Source organism: Pteropus vampyrus, unplaced genomic scaffold (assembly GCF_000151845.1).
Source record: "Pteropus vampyrus isolate Shadow unplaced genomic scaffold, Pvam_2.0 Scaffold548, whole genome shotgun sequence".
NCBI lineage: Eukaryota > Metazoa > Chordata > Mammalia > Chiroptera > Pteropodidae > Pteropus > Pteropus vampyrus.
The window spans coordinates 14,704-30,379 of NW_011889329.1; the positions used below are offsets into that span (position 1 = coordinate 14,704).

Consider the following 15,676-nt stretch of genomic DNA (forward strand, 5'->3'; position numbering starts at 1 on the left):
CTTCTTTAACCTTCCCCCTCTTTCTCCAAGCTCCCAGCACCCCTTCCCTCTACCAGACTGACCTCTATATTTGTGAGTCTGTTTTTGATTAGTTTGTTATTTTTGTTCCTTAGAGTCTGCATATAAGTGAAATCATATGGTCTTTGTCTTTCTGACTTATTTCACTCAGCATAATAACCTCTAGGTCCATCCATGTCCTTGTGAATGGTAGGATTTCATTTTTAATGGCTGAGTAATACTCCATTGTATATATGAACCATAACTTCTTAATCCAATCGTCTGTTGATGGGCACATGGTTGCTTCCATATCTTGGCTATTGTAAATTCTGCCGCCATGAACATAGGGGTGCATTGAACCTTACGGATTATTGTTTTGATTTTCTTTGGATAATTACCCAGAAGTGCAATTGCTGGGTCAAAAGGTATGTCCAGTTTTAATTTTTTGAGAAACCTCCAGACGGTTTTCCACAGCAGAATCTATGTTTAAACCAAATGGTGAATATACTTAACACAATCATCCTTTCTACCCATCCAGGGAGGCAGAATACCAGCATCTTCAATTGGAACTTCATAATTAGTCGCTTTTAATTATTTTAAGTACCCTGTGAACCATGCAACTTGATTTTATTAACCCAAATGTTCTGCCTGATTTAAGAAAGACTTTGACCAATTACATGCCAAACTGAAAGTTAATGAGGTTTAAACTTTTCAAAGTCCACTTTGTTTACTACTGCATATCAAGCCAACCCACGTATGAACTAAGCTCAGCATTTGCCCACCTCTTACAGACGTTCTGGAGAAATAATCGTAATTACAATGAGGCAGAGCTGGTTCATTGACCTTTGACATCACAACGGAGTGCTACCCTGTAAGCCCATCTGAGGACCATCTGAATATCAATATATTTCCATTACTTTGGGGAATAAAAACATTATCAGATACATAATGCAGATAATGGACGTCTAGGTCCACATACAGCCTTAGGGACGACTAGACATGTGGGACAAAGGCTTACCCGTTCAAATGGAGAGAGATGAAATACAATCAATATCGCTGTTGAGATTGATTCCTCTTTCATATGTTTCGAAAAGTCACCTAAACTAGTAATGACACAGAGTTGCTCGAGTGCTGTCCTATAAGCCTACTTTTTTTCTTACTGTTGGGATATTTAACTGTTCCCAGCCATACGTGAGATAGCAGAGGATTTGGCAGCACTGTAGATTTAAGAGGTTAGCATGCAGAGAAACAGTAACGAGTAACGTTTGTTTTCCTTTTCTGCCTGTTAGAGAAAGTTTTAATTTTATGGTTCCACAGTTCATCAACTGGGTTTGTGCCTAAACTAACAGTGATTTGTGTGGCATTCCTTTCCCTACTATTTACACGGTCTAAGGCTCTATAAATGTAAATGAATTTCCTGAAGCACCTCTGTCATTCTGCTGGTTCCCAGGATAATGGGTTAAATAACATTTTCACAGGTGTTGACCAACAAATATGTGGAATTGAACGTAAGGAGGGGGTTGTGGGAACCTTTCATTTGTGACCAGTATTTCAATAGTACAGCACGGGTAACAATCTAGTCCTGCAATTGGCATCTGAAGTGGAGGGTAGTCTTGTGGGACGGAACACTTTACCTGTGAGATATGATGTTATCTTTGGGTAGATATCGTCAAAATTGAGTTGAATCATAGGACACCCAACTGGTGTGAGAGAATTGGTTGGTGGCGTGGACAAACCCACACTTTAGATTTGTTGGAGCAGAAGTTTACCTGGAAATTTTTATTCAGTATGTCTGGGGTAGGTTCTCAGAATGTGTTTTTAACAAGGGCTCCTGGTGATTCTTCTGGCAAGTTTAGAAAACTGCAATTTAAAGCATTATGTCCAGGAATTTGCAATAAAGGCTTTGGTTCCTAATGTGGAATCTCAAACACACACACACACACACCTAATATAGTAGAATATAAAGATTTTTTTTAAAGTGTAAAATATAACAGAGCTTATATTTGAAGAGCATCTTATAGTTACATTATCACATATGCTATAAATATTATCACATTAGAACATTCATCAGCCTGAAAGACTGGGTAGGGCAAGAATTCTTGTTTCCATTTTAGGGATGAGGAAACCCTGCCAGAGTGTAGCTTCTAACATAATTGGAGAGAAAATAAATATGCATTAAATGATGCAAGAACAACACAAAGCAAGATGTCTACTTTTGTAATAAAATGCCTTATAAAAAAGAATAGAAGTTCTAAAGGGTATGGTACCTAAGGGTAGTCTGAAGCAAATAGGAGTCCAAAACCTCCCAAAGGTAGGAGATATGTCTGCATTGGAAACTCAGTTATTTTATATGGCACCACAAAATTTTTCTACTCTGGATTCTCATGGGAACTGTACCAGTTAAATTTTCCACAACCATATACTATACCACAAACCAGTCTGACCTGCAAGGGAAGTACCAGCTTTGGTCCTTTTGCAATGCTGTGCTGCCTAACCAGTTTATGTTTGCAAAATGACACATGACTGGGTCAAGATGGAGATGACCTAGTGAAGGAATAGTGTTTGTTGTATGAGGTGTTGCCCAGGATCCTTTCTGGGCCTACTTAGGGTTTTGGATGCTGTGGAGTTGAAGGATTTCATTTCATCCAATTTTACTGATATCTTTTCTGGATCAGGCATTGGTGCTGGCAGCTGTAGGTCAGCTTTGAGGAATTCATAGTCTAGGTAGGAGAGAAAGGAAGACATATACAGTACTAGTGATTACCTAAGTCAGGAAGAATTGCAAAACAAAATAAGCAATGTTCTGTGGTGATGGAGCAGGAATTAATAGTTGTCATGGAAGTCCTATTTGTTTTTGCTTTTGTTTCCCTTGCTCAAGGGGGCATATCCAAAAAGATTATTTAGACTGATGTCAAATAGTTTCTTACCTATATTTTCTTCTAATGGTTTTATGATTTCAGGCCTTACATTTAAGTCTTTAATCCATTTTGAGTTTATTTTTTGTATATGGCATAAGAAGGGTGGTACAGTTTCAATTTTTTTGCATGTATCTGTCCAGTTTTCCCAACACCACAACCAATTGAATGGGATAATATATCGTAAATCTGATAAGGGGTTGATATCCACAATATATAAGGAACTCCTTTAACTCAAAAAAAAAAAAAAATCCAGTCCAAAAATGGACAGAGGACATGAAGAGACATTTCTCCAAAGAAGACATATGGACGGCTGTAGGGTTAACTCAGAACATAGCCCCTCTACATACTCAGGAGACTGATAGCTGCCTGGCCAGCAGCCAAGGAAGGCAGTGCCCAAAGAGCTATCAGCAGTGCCCACTCCCAAGAACGTTTTCTGCTGCTCCCATGGACTTTACCTGCTCCTGTAACCAAGCAGCTCATCTTGCTCTCAACTGCCTGAGAAGGCGGCTGCTACCTCAATAAGATAACCCCTCCCTCTGTTTGTGTGCATAAAAAAAAAATAACTACTTGCTCTCCATCAGCTGCAGCCTCTTCCTGCAGCCTCTTCCTGCAACTCTGACCAGCCGCTGCTGAAGCGGCCTTGAAAAATAGATTGGTATTCTAAAGACAGAGAAGAGCATTATAAATTGAGGTAATCTGAGCAAAGGCATCAGAAGCCTGAGCCCAAGGGATATTTTCTGGCAGCCCATTGCTCAGGTGGGCAACTAGGGAGAATTCCTTGGGCCTTATACTTGTGGAGAGGAGACCTGTGGCAGCTGCATATTACTCTTCTTTTCTGAACATCATTAAAATTTAATTTTGAAAATTCTATGTTTAATGATACTCCCAAGGGCCTATGATCGTTACTGACTGCGCAGCCTCCTTTTAAGGGTGGGGGGGATTTGGGGCAGCCAGTGCAGGTTGAGTTGTCTTGAGGCCCCGTTGTCTTCCATGGATGGCCAGTATATTGGGCTAGAGTATTGGGTGCATTAGAAAAGGATCACAGAGGGCCTTATATTCCATGGTAAGGAGTTGTAGGTACTGCTGAGACATTGAAAGGTTTCAATCAGAAGAGTAACACAGTCACCTATACACCTTAGATAAATCCCTCTGGTTGCTGCCTGGGAGATGGTATAGACAAAGGCAAGAGTGGAGGGACTATCCAAGCAAAAGGTAATGGGGCCTAAACAGAGCCTGAAGCACTGAGGAGTGGAGTACTCAGAGGTAGTATCAAATAGCCTTGGGTACTCACTGGATGTGAGTGTGTAGGGGAGTAAGAAAGGGGAGGAGTCAAGGGTGATTGTCTAACAAGTGCAGAGGGAGATGGCACCTTTGTAAGAGTCTCCAGTCTCCTCAAGAGCCGGCGGGCTGGGAGGGAAGGGGAGGATAGGGGAGGGGAGGAGCAGATCAGAGACAGAGAACAAGGAAACCAGAGAGGCAAGGTGGTGGTAAGGGAACCCCGCCCCCAGCCCCGCCCCGGGCTCCACCTCTCATCCCTTTTCCCACCCACCCTCCAACCGCAGCTCATCCTCGAGGGCGGAGAGAGGTGGCATTTGAGTCCTCCGGTATCCCAGCAGGCAGTGCAGCCTAGAGACGCTGACAAAGAACCGGGGGAGCAGTCGCAGCTGCTTTGCGAGGAGCTGGTGTGTCGAGGTGAGAGTCCCCAACCGTCCCGTCACCCACTTCCTCCGACTTCGGGAAAACGTGGAAGTTACGTTGCCGAGAGACCCCGCAGAAAGAGCGAGCAGTCCCCAAACCCCGAGCTTGGTTCGGTGACTGACAGCAGGGCTCCGCGGCGCCGGGATTCGGGTGGGAGGTGGGGAGAAGGAATCAGATGGGGTCCTTTCTGCCCCATCCCTGACTGTCAGTTGCCCTGCTACCTGCATATCCCAGCCCCAGGTCTGGCTGGCCCGTGTGTGTGTGTGTGTGTGTGTGTGTGTGTGTGTGTGTGTGTGTGCGTGCGCGCGCGTGTGTGTGTGTGTGTGTGTCTTGTGCCCGGGCGGAGGCTAAAGGCTCGGAATCCTCCCAGTGCCTGCCTGGCAGAGTTCGGTTGCCCCGGGGATGCGACTCCGGGGACAACTCTTAGGCGGATGTTTTGAGGAGGGCTGGGGGAGGGAGCTCGACTCCCTATTTGGGGTGACACCGTCCTCGCCCTTCCTCCTTCCTCCAGCCCAGCCGGTCCCCTCAGCGAGCAACTGGAAGGAAATTGGCGGGGATGGAGGCAGGCGTCCGGGGTGGCTGGAGGGAGATGAAAGGGGTGGAGAGTCAGGGAGGGAGAGCGAGCGCATTCTTGGAATGCAAAATGTGAGGGGGCGGTGTAGGGGTATGTGGCCTGTCTGCTTCCCCTTTCCTGGACCTCCGCATGGATCTTGATGGTTGCACCAGCTGCTCGGCTGTAAACAGGCTCACATGACCGGTTTCACACGGAGCCGGCCGGTGTGGGGACGTGGGCTGGAAAGACTGGGACCGGCCCAATCAGGTGCAGTTGAAGTCCTAGGACGGACTGTTTGAGACTCCCTCTTGCACTCTGGCCTTTAATCTGTTCTGTGTTTTCCCCTCAGTGTAAAGTTAACATCTGTCCTCTCTGGACTGCAGTAGCATTTCTGCCAGAGTAGACTCAAAGAGACCTCTCACGTCGGGGAGCGAGAGGGCAAATATTAAATGAAAACACTCCCGGATTTTTGACCTTTGAGGGAAATAAGAGGTCGACGCAAACTTGAAAAATTGGATCCTTTAGTCTTTCCTAAAAAGCAGTCCTGTATTTTAAGAATGCATTGCGTTCTTAATTTGAATTCCAGACTGAAAGGGAGAAGTCTACCTTTTCAGGCAAAGAATACATGGAGTTTAATATATTCTTGATGATGAAAATCTTCTCGACGGTTCCTCTAAGTGCTGGGAAATCTTTGCCTATGAGATGCTATATACAGGATATTTAATAGAGAGTGGACACCACCTTTTAGATTGCAGTATATTTGGTATAAAGTAGTGGAAAGTTTGGAAAACAGGAAACGGGCGAAATGTGCCTTTCAAGTTGTTCACTTCCACATAGTTAAACAGGATGCAAGTTTAAACTAGTTTGCGAAGCATTTCTAGAACTCTCAAAATAAGAGATTTACTCAAATACCAGGATATTTGAAAATGTGAAATTTTTCAAATCTGTGACAGGTGATTATGATAGATTCCCTTTACATGTAATATACAATCAAATATAATGGATGTTATTTAGTATAAAGTTACCCCTTTATAGGCAAAAGAGAAAATAGAACAAATAGCTTATAAAATAATGCATGTGTCTCCCCTTAAATTGTTCACGCACATTTTCTTCCCAAATATTATTTTTTTTTTTCATGGGGCTTTTACATTTAACTCCAATTTCTGAAAACAAAACAATTAAGAAACTACAAGAAAACCTTCCTCATCCTCTAATAATCCAATAAAGTAAGTAATTTGCTATTCTTTTTCTGCTTTTAAAAAAGTTTAAAATGGAAAATAGAGGAATTAAAAATCTTGTCTAAAACTTAAACGGGCAGATTATCCGTGTTGCTCTTAATCTTATTTTGCCACCTTCTAGTATTCTGGAGAATTTTGCCCTACAGTAAACAGATTAAGTGATTTACTCTTTGAGGCCCTCCATTTCCTCATCTGTAATATGAAAGTTTTGTTTTAATCTCCAGGGTCTTTTATAGCTCTCAAATTCCCTAAAATAGTGGTTTTTGATTAGAAACTATTCTTGGCCGAAATAAGTTGGTCAAATAAGCCAAGATATTGGTATCAACTAAAAAAATGTTCAGTAACAAGAAGTATCTAGAGTCCTAACAAATAGAAATTTCACTCTGCAAAATTCTCATTGGTAAATTAGCTGTATAGGTTGACCTGTAAACCTCTCCCTCTCCCTCCCTCCCTCCCTCCCTCCCTCCCTCCCTCTCTCTCTCTCTCCCCCCTCTCCCTCTCCCTGCCCCCCCACCATTCTCTCCATCGAGAAACTGAAGATTGCCTCAGCTAAATCCTGCCTCCACAATTAGGAACAACAGTTCCACTTGAGCTTCACGCATAGTATAAAGTCCAGTTCTTTCACTTATTACAGCTTTTTCCTGAGCTAAGTGGGCTATGTGACCAGGGTCAAGTTAGAATAAAAAGGTGGCTCTAGCAGGGTCTCACCTTGGCAGTACCTTGGTTAGATCACCAGAACCAGTGTCTTTTTTTAGCTTTTCAGGGTTTGAATTTAATTTTGCCAGCTCATCCAGGAATTATACATTGATCTCGGGAATTTATTCACACTCCAAACTCACAAAATATGTCTATGTTAATATGTGAATGCCAGTTTACTAACTTACAGTGGGAAGAAGAAATGCCAAGCATATCAGAAGACTCATGTATAAGCCAGGACATCCTTTGCTCTTGATACTATGGGAACATATAGAAATTGCTCTTGACCTTCCATTATTATAGGGTCTATAAATGTGGACCATTTCTTTCTTAGAACATCTAGCAGTTGCTACATTCAACAAAAGTATGGTGTGCTTTTATATAAAAACTATTTCAGTCACACCTTTGTATTGACATAGTTTATTCACCTGATTGAACCTGGGCCACCTGCAAAATATCTCAAAAATATGTTTCCTCTCCATTCATACTGCCTTAGTCTAGGCCCTCATCATCTCTCTATGCCATAGTCATTCAACAGTTTTTTTTTTTCACTATAACTACTCTGGAGCCAGGTCCTCTGCTTGACTGGTCAATGTCAGCTGGTTTCCTACTTCAGATCTTAGCTGGTCAGTTTCCTGCTTAAAATCCTTCAGAGGTTTCCCATTTCCTGGAGCCATGGTTCTCAAAGTGTAATATGTATCAAAATCATCTAGAGGGTCCCAACCCCAGAATTTCTGATTCAGTAGGTCTAGGGTGGGAACCAAGAATTTCCATTTCTAACAAGTTCCCGGGTGAAGCTGGTCCTGCTGGTCCAGTACCACATATGGAGAAACATTGGCATCCAGAATCGAGTCTAAAACCCCAAACTTGGCTTATAAGATTTATCACTATCTGCCTCCAGCTTACCTTTCCAACCTTGTCTCTTGCCACTCCCTCATACATGCTGTTTTTTTGAAACCATATGAAATGCCAAAGCTCATTTTAAGAGTCCCTTTCATGCCTCTACATATGTATTCTTCCTGGAATTCACCCCACCCCTCCACTCCTACTGAAAACTACTATTTAAGGCAGACCTCACTTTCTTTATACTCTCAGAGCATTTTGTATCTACTAGCAATTTAACACTTGCCACATCATATCATAACTGCTATGAGTATCTTCTTCCTGCTAGGTGGAGACAATGTTTTCATCTTTTCTCCATATTCCTTAGCACAGTACCTGGTATATAATAAGTGCTTAGTAAATGTTTGTTGAATTTGTGATCCTAAAACTTCTGAGAATGCAATATGTAGCAATATATATATTTCATATAATGAATTAATATGGATTCTGCTTTAAGAATTGCACATCTTGAAATAACTGAAGACATATTGGGATATTATAATAAAACAACAGTTTGAAATAACTAGCTTAAAAGAAATGCAAATTAAAACCACAATGAAATATCACCTCACACCTGTCAGAATGGCTATCATCAATGAATCAAAGAAAAAGTGTTGGCGAAAAGGGAACCCTCATACACTGTTGGTGGGATTGCAAATTTGTACAACCACTGTGGAAAACAGTCTGGAGGTTTCTCAAAAAATTAAAAGTAGATCTAACTTTTGATCCAGCAATTGCACTTCTGGGTAATTATCCAAAGAAAACCAAAACAATAATTCGTAAAGATCTATGCACCCCTATGTTCATGGCAGCACAATTTACAATAGCCAAGATATGGAAGCGACCTAAATGCCCATCAACAGACGATTGGATAAAGAAGTTATGGTTCATATATACAATGGACTATTACTCAGCCATTAAAAAAAATGAAATCCTGCCATTTGCAACAACATGGATGGCCCTAGAGGTTATTATGCTGAGTGAAATAAGTTAGAGAAAGATAAATGCCATATGATTTAACTTATATGCAGAATCTAAGGAACAAAAAGAACAAACTAATCAAAAACAGACACAAATATAGAGGACAATCTGGTGACGGTTGGGGCGGGGTTGGGAGGCTGGGAGAATGGGGTGAAGGGTTAAAGAAATACAAATTAGTAGTTGATAGATGGTCACAGGAATGGTGAGCACAGCATAGAGAATGCAGTTAGCATTAATGTAAAGGCTAGGTGAAGAGCCAGAGGAGAGAAAGAGCAATTAGAGGGGTCATTTTGTAAACTATATAACTGTCTAACTAATGTACTGTATACTTGAAACTAATAATAAAATAAAAAAAATTAAAAATGTTTTTAAAAAGACATTGCTGGAGCGCATATTTTTTTTAAACGCTTAAAGCATATACTACCCACCTTTTACATCTTGAATATGTAATAGTCTGTCACTACATATTATTTATAGCAGTCAGTCCCATTAGTAAGATATCAAATTATACAAAAAAAACCCTAGAAAATGTATAAAAACAAAACTGCCTAATATTGAGCATTGAACTGTTTAAAAATATGGAGTGAACATTATAACATCGCTTGTGAAAGAGTTGACTTTAGGAACATATCAGCCATTAAAAATCCTAATAGACAATATTGGAAATTCAAAGAGGGAGAGAGCTGAGTTTATACAATGGGAAGGAAAGAGAGGTTTTAATACCAGTGAGAGTAAAACCAAATAACTTAGGCTCTTAACTATTTCACATTTACTTGGCTATTGGCAAGGACTCCACCAAGTATGGAGGAAGAAGATAGCCCCTGTGCCCAGATAACAGGGAGCTGGCTTGGAGGTGGAGCTAGGAACCCAAACGGAGTAAACACTGTAGAGCCCCAGACAGGTAGTAAATGGCTGGTGCTCTGAAGCCAAGCAGATAGGTCACTGGTTTCTGGGGAAGTTTGTACTTTGAATCATTAACCGTTTCAAACTTTGAACCACTTCAGTACAAGAATACCCAAGTTTCACTTACTTCATTTGATTTTTCTTGCAGTCTCCTCTTCTCATAAAAAGGTGTGTGTACAAATGACAATGTGCTTTTAAAGTGTTCTTTAACAGTCTCCAAGTTTAGAATCCGCGGTGGTAGAAGACATTGAAACTCCCCTGTTTACCTCAGAGTCTCATCTTTTCCTTTCTCTGGTCAATCCAAAGTGAGGGAAGCAGAAAATAATCACAAATAATCACACTTTGGGGTACTAGTCTCCCTGGACTGATGGTAGAAGGTGTGTGTGAGGATTTTAGTGTGTTTAGGCTTTTTTTTTTTTTTTTTGGTGGAAGAGTAGTTTGCAAACTGGTCACAAGGTGGTGTACGCACATAAGGTTTTCTTTCAAATTTCAGGATTGCATTTCTGTTCCTTTAGTATGGAGGAAAAGGACAAGGAAGACAAGGTAGTTTCCTGTAGCACCAGCTCCTGGCCGTACTGTCTCCCTGTTAAGGTCAGGGGTATGGGGGTATGTTGAGGACTCAGATTTCTAAACACTGATGGCCCACTTGGGCACTGAGGAGCCAGAGGAGATGGGAGGAAGATAGGGAAGAAGGGAGGCAGGAGAGGCAGCTGGGAATACTATTGTATGTTCTCCTCTTACCCTAACCCCTGGCAAGTAGCCACCATAGATTTATTGTTCCTCTAATTTGGTCCCTTTGCTTCTATGGGGAAGGGCAGTGTTTCTTGATGAAGGAGACAATTATTAGTAAACACTTGTAGGTTAAGTGATAAGCTCAGTATCTGCTAAGTACCTAAAACTGAGCTTGGGTCTATGAAGGATGCAAAAAGGGAAAAAAGAACCCACAGGAAAACTATGGCATTATGCTCAAAATCAGGGGAGTCAAAATTAATACACACAAATGTCAAAGTAGTCAATCCATACAGTAAGTACATTAAAAAATAACAATTAGTGAGATCCATGTAGATCAGGGTAGTAGAGGAAAGCTTCAAGGTGGAGGAGGGGCTGAGCTAGGCTTTGAAGAATGAGGAAAATTTTGGGGTCCAGAGAGGAAGAATAAGATAAACCTTGGTTATTAATACCCTAATGAATAGTTACTGACAGCCATAGTTATTCTTTCATAATCAGGAAAATAAACTATATACAACTTAGTAAGTGGACTTGTATTTCAATTTTTTCTTTATAAAACTGAAAAAGAAACTCATGTATCAAGACTTGAATTTTGGATCATCCTTTGAGAACTTCCAGGAAAAGCAGGGAAATTTTTGAGAGATGAGGGCATGTGTGACAGCATCAGGGAGGCAGGACTTTTTTTTATTTTTTATTGGGCTGACATTGATTAACAAAATCCAATAAGTTTCAAGTGTACAATGCGACAGTGACTCATTTATACATTGCATTGTGTGTTCACTGCCCATAGTTAGACTTCTTTCTGTCACCATATATTTGACTCACTTTATCCCGTCTACCTCCCGCCTTGCCCCTCCCCTCTGGTAACCACTAGTCTATTGTCCATGTCCATGAATCTCTGTTTGTCCTGTTCATTTGTTGCTTTTAGGTTTATATCTCACATATAAGTGATATCATCTGGTTTTCAACTTTTTCTGTCTGGCTTATTTTGCTTAGTATGATTATCTCAAGGTCCATCTATGATGTTGCAAGTGGCAGTATTTCATCTCTTCTTATGGCTGAGTAATATTCCATTGTATATATGTACCACAGCTGCTTTATCTAATCATCTATCGTAGGGCACTTCAGTTGCTTCCATGTCCTGGACACTGTGAATAATGCTGCTATGATCACTGGGGTGCATGTATCTTTTCAGATAAATGTTTTCAAGTTTTTTTGGGTAAATACCCAGTAGAGGGATTGCTGGATCATAATGGTAGATCAATTCTTACTTTTTTGAGGAAACTCCATACTGTTTTCCATAGTGGCTATACAAATTCGCAGTCCCACCAGCAGTGTATGAGGGTTCCTTTTACTCCACATGCTCTCCAAACTTGTTATTATATGTCCTGTTGATAATAGCCATACTAACAGGTGTGAGATGGTATGTCACTGTGATTATGATTTGCATTTTCCTAATAGCTAGTGAAGTTGAGCATCCTTTCACATGTTGGCCATTTGTATGTCTTCTTGGGAGAAGTGTCTGTTCAGGTCCTCTGCCCATTATTTAAATAGATTGTTTGTTTTTCTATTGATATTGAGTTGTATGAGTTCTTTGTATATTTGGGGTATTAGGCCCTTATCCGAGGCTGCTTGCAAATGTATTTTACCATTTGTGTGGTTGTCTCTTTGCCTTGTTGATGGTTTCTTTTGTTCTACAGAAGCTTTTTAGTTTGATGTAGTCCCATTCATGCTTTTACTTCCTTTAGGGTCAAATTTATAAAATCCTCTTTAAGTCCTAGGTCCATAAATTTAGTATCTATGTTTTCTTCTGAGCAATTTAGTTTCAGGTCTTATATTCAGGTCCTTAATCCACTTTGAGTTAATTTTGGTATGTGGTGATAGACAACAGTCTAGTTTCATTCTTTTGCAGGTGGCTTTCCAGTTTTCCCTGCAGCATTTATTGAAGAAGCTTTCCTTTCTCCATTGTATGTTTTTGGCTCCTTTGTCGAAAATTATTTGCCCATATAAATGGGGGTTTAATTCTGGACTCTCAGTTCTGTTCCACTGGTCTGTGTGTCTATTTTTCTGCCAATACCATGCCATTTCGATTATTGTCACTTCGTAGAATAATTTGAAGTCAGGCAGAGTGATGCCTTCAGCCTTGTCCTTTTTTCTCGGGATAGCTTTGATTCAGGGGTCTTTTGTGCTTCCATACAAATCTGATGATTTTTTATTCTATTTCTTTAAAAAATGCTGATGGGATTTTGATGGGGGTCGCATTGAATCTGTATAATGCTTTAGGTATTAAGGTCATTTTAACTATGTTGATTCTTCCAGTCCAAGGACACGGAATATCTTTCTATTTCTTTGTGTCTTTTTCAATTTTTTTTTTAATAGAGTCTTATAGTTTTCATTATATAGGACCTTCAAATATTTCATTAGGTTTAATCCTAGGTATATTATTCTTCTTATTGCAATTACAAAAGCAATTGTTTTTTTTTATTATTATTATTTCTTTTTCTGACAATCCATTTTTAGAGTAGAGGAATGCTATGGATTTTTTTTTTTTTTTTTAGGCAAGGCAACCCTTGGTTGACCTCAGATTGTGAGGACCTTGTCAGCTTACAATCCCTTATTTTTTTTTTTTATGCCTACAGTACCTGGTCTTCCTAGGTGGTCTCCTGTCCAAGTACTAACCAGGTCCAATCCTGCTTAGCTTCCAAGATCAGACAGGATTGGGCTTGTTCAGGGTAGCAGGGCCGTAGATGTTATGGATTTTTGGAACGTTGATTTTGTATCCTGAAAACCCTGTCTTTATTATTTCTAGAGTTCTTGTGAAGTCTAGGGTTTTCTATACAGAGAATCACGTCATCTGTAAATTGTGACAGTTTGACTTCTTCATTTCCTATTTGAATGCCTTTTATTTCTTTCTCTTACCTGATTGTACTAGCTACGACCTCCAATTGAATAACAGCGGTGATAGCAGACAGCATTGTCTTGTTCCTGATCTTGGAAGGTTTTTAGTTTTTCACCATTAAGAATAATGTTGGCTGAAGGTTTGTCATATATGGCCTTTATTATGTTAAGGTACTTTCCTTCTATACTGATTCATTCAGTGTTTTGATCATAAATGGACACTGTATCTTGTCAAAGCCTTTTTCTGCATCTATTGATATGATCATATGATTCTTATTCTTTATTTTGTTTATGTGGGTGTATCACATTAGTCGATTTGTGTATATTAAATCTTGTCTTTGCCCCTGGGATGAAGGCAACTTGATCATGGTATACAGTCTTTTTAATGTGTTGCCGTATTCGGTTCGCTAGTATCTTATTTAGGATTTTTGCATCTGTGTTCATGAGAGATATTGGTCTGTAGTTTTCTTTTTTGTGTTATCTTTACCAGGTTTTAGTATCAGGGTAATATTGGTCTCAGAAAATGAGTTAGGCAAAATTACCACTGCTTCGATTTTTGAGAAGAATTTGAGAAGAATAGGTATTAAATCTCCTTTGAATGTTTGGTAGAATTCACTGGTGAAACCATCTGGTGTTGGACTTTTACTTTTTTGATAGGTTATTGATGATTGTTTCAATTTCCATACTGCTGATAGGTCTGTTTAGATTTTCCAGTTCTTTTTGAATCATTCTAGGAAGATTGTATCTTTCTAAGAACTTGTCCATTTCTTCTAGGTTATACAATTTGGGGTTATATACTTTGTCATAATATTCTTGTATGATCCTTTGTATTTCTACAGTGTCTGTCATAATTTCTCCTCTTTCATCCCTGATTTTGTTTATTTGTGCCCTTTCTCTTTTTTCTATAGTGAGTCTAGCCAGGTGTTTGTCAGTTTTATTAATCTCAAAGAACCAGCACTTCGTTGTATTTATTTTTTATTGTCTTTTTGTTCTCAATTTCATTTAAATCTGCCCTAATTTTGACTTTTTCCTTCCTTCTGCTGATTTTAGGCTTCGTTTGCTCTTCTTTTCTAGTTTTTTTTTTATTTTTTTTAAGATGAGGTGTTAGGTTGTTTATTTGAGCTCATTCTTGTTTTTTGAGATAGGCCTGTAATGATATGAACTTTCCACTTATTACTGCTTTTGCCGTGCCATGTCCCTGAAGTTTTGATATGTTGTACTATCATTATCATTCATTTCTATGTATCTCTTGATTTCTCTTTTTATTTCTTTCTGATCCAGTCATTCTTTAGTAGCATGTTGTTTAATCTTCATGTATTTGTGGTTCTTCCCACTTTCTTTTTACAGTTGATTTCGAGCTTCAAAGCATTACGATCAGAGAACACGGTTGGTATGATTTCAAACTTCTTATATTTGTTGAGACTATCTCTGTGTCCCAGTATGTAGTCAACCCTTGAGAATGTTCCGTGTGCACTATAGAAGAATGTATAAGCAGCTGTTTTGGGATGGAAGGCTCTGTAGATGTCAATTATGTCCAGTTGGTCTGATGTTTCATTTAAAGATGTTATTTCCTTATTGATTTTCTGTTTGGATGATCTGTCCATATCCAACAGTGGGGTATTTAGATCCCCTACTACAATAGTGTTTTGGTCTGTTTCTTTCTTTAGTTCTGTTAGTAATTACTTTATATATTTCGGGGCTCCCTGATTGGGAGCATAGATGTTAATAAGTGTTATGTGTTCTTGGTATATGATTCCCTTTATCATTATGAAGTGTCCCTCAGTATCTTTCTTTACCTTTTTTATTTTGAAGTCCATTTTGTCTGATATTAGTACCGCTACTCCCACTTTTCTCTAAATGCCTTTTGCTTGAAATATCATTTTCTACCCTTTCACTTTGAGTTTATATTTGTCTTTGGAGCTGAGATGTATCTTCTGGAGGCAGCATATGGTTGGGATTTGCTTTGTGATCCATTCTGCAATTCTGTGCCTTTTTATTGGTGAGTTCAGTCCATTTACATTTAGGGTGATTATTGAAATATGAGATTTTCCTATAGACATTTTATCTTTTGCTTTCTGGTAGCTCGGTGTTTCCATTGCTTCCTTGTCCTTGTGTTTCTGTTTTTTTTTTTTTAATTTTTTTGGGGGGTTGGGTTTTGTGGATTTTCTCTCTGGACCTTCTTG

At 39.6% G+C, this 15,676-nt stretch overlaps 2 protein-coding genes and 1 pseudogene across 11 annotated transcripts in view; 1 reads left to right on the top strand and 2 right to left on the bottom strand.

The window, feature by feature from the left end:
• FAM122C (family with sequence similarity 122C) overlaps positions 1 to 15,676 on the bottom strand; it is a 127,139-nt gene that overhangs the window by 10,589 nt on the left and 100,874 nt on the right. The window lies entirely within an intron of this gene.
• Positions 4,455 to 15,676, top strand: part of MOSPD1 (motile sperm domain containing 1) — a 36,836-nt gene continuing 25,614 nt past the window's right edge. For 2 of the 4 annotated variants that reach the window (XM_023525294.1, XM_023525293.1), the window contains exon 1: positions 4,471 to 4,607. The gene's annotated coding sequence lies outside the window, so the exon portion shown is untranslated. Of the gene's footprint in view, positions 4,608 to 15,676 lie in introns of all 4 variants that reach the window. The other 2 variants (XM_011383851.2, XM_011383847.2) reach the window with 2 other exon arrangements.
• Positions 13,226 to 13,344, bottom strand: LOC111733320 (annotated as a pseudogene).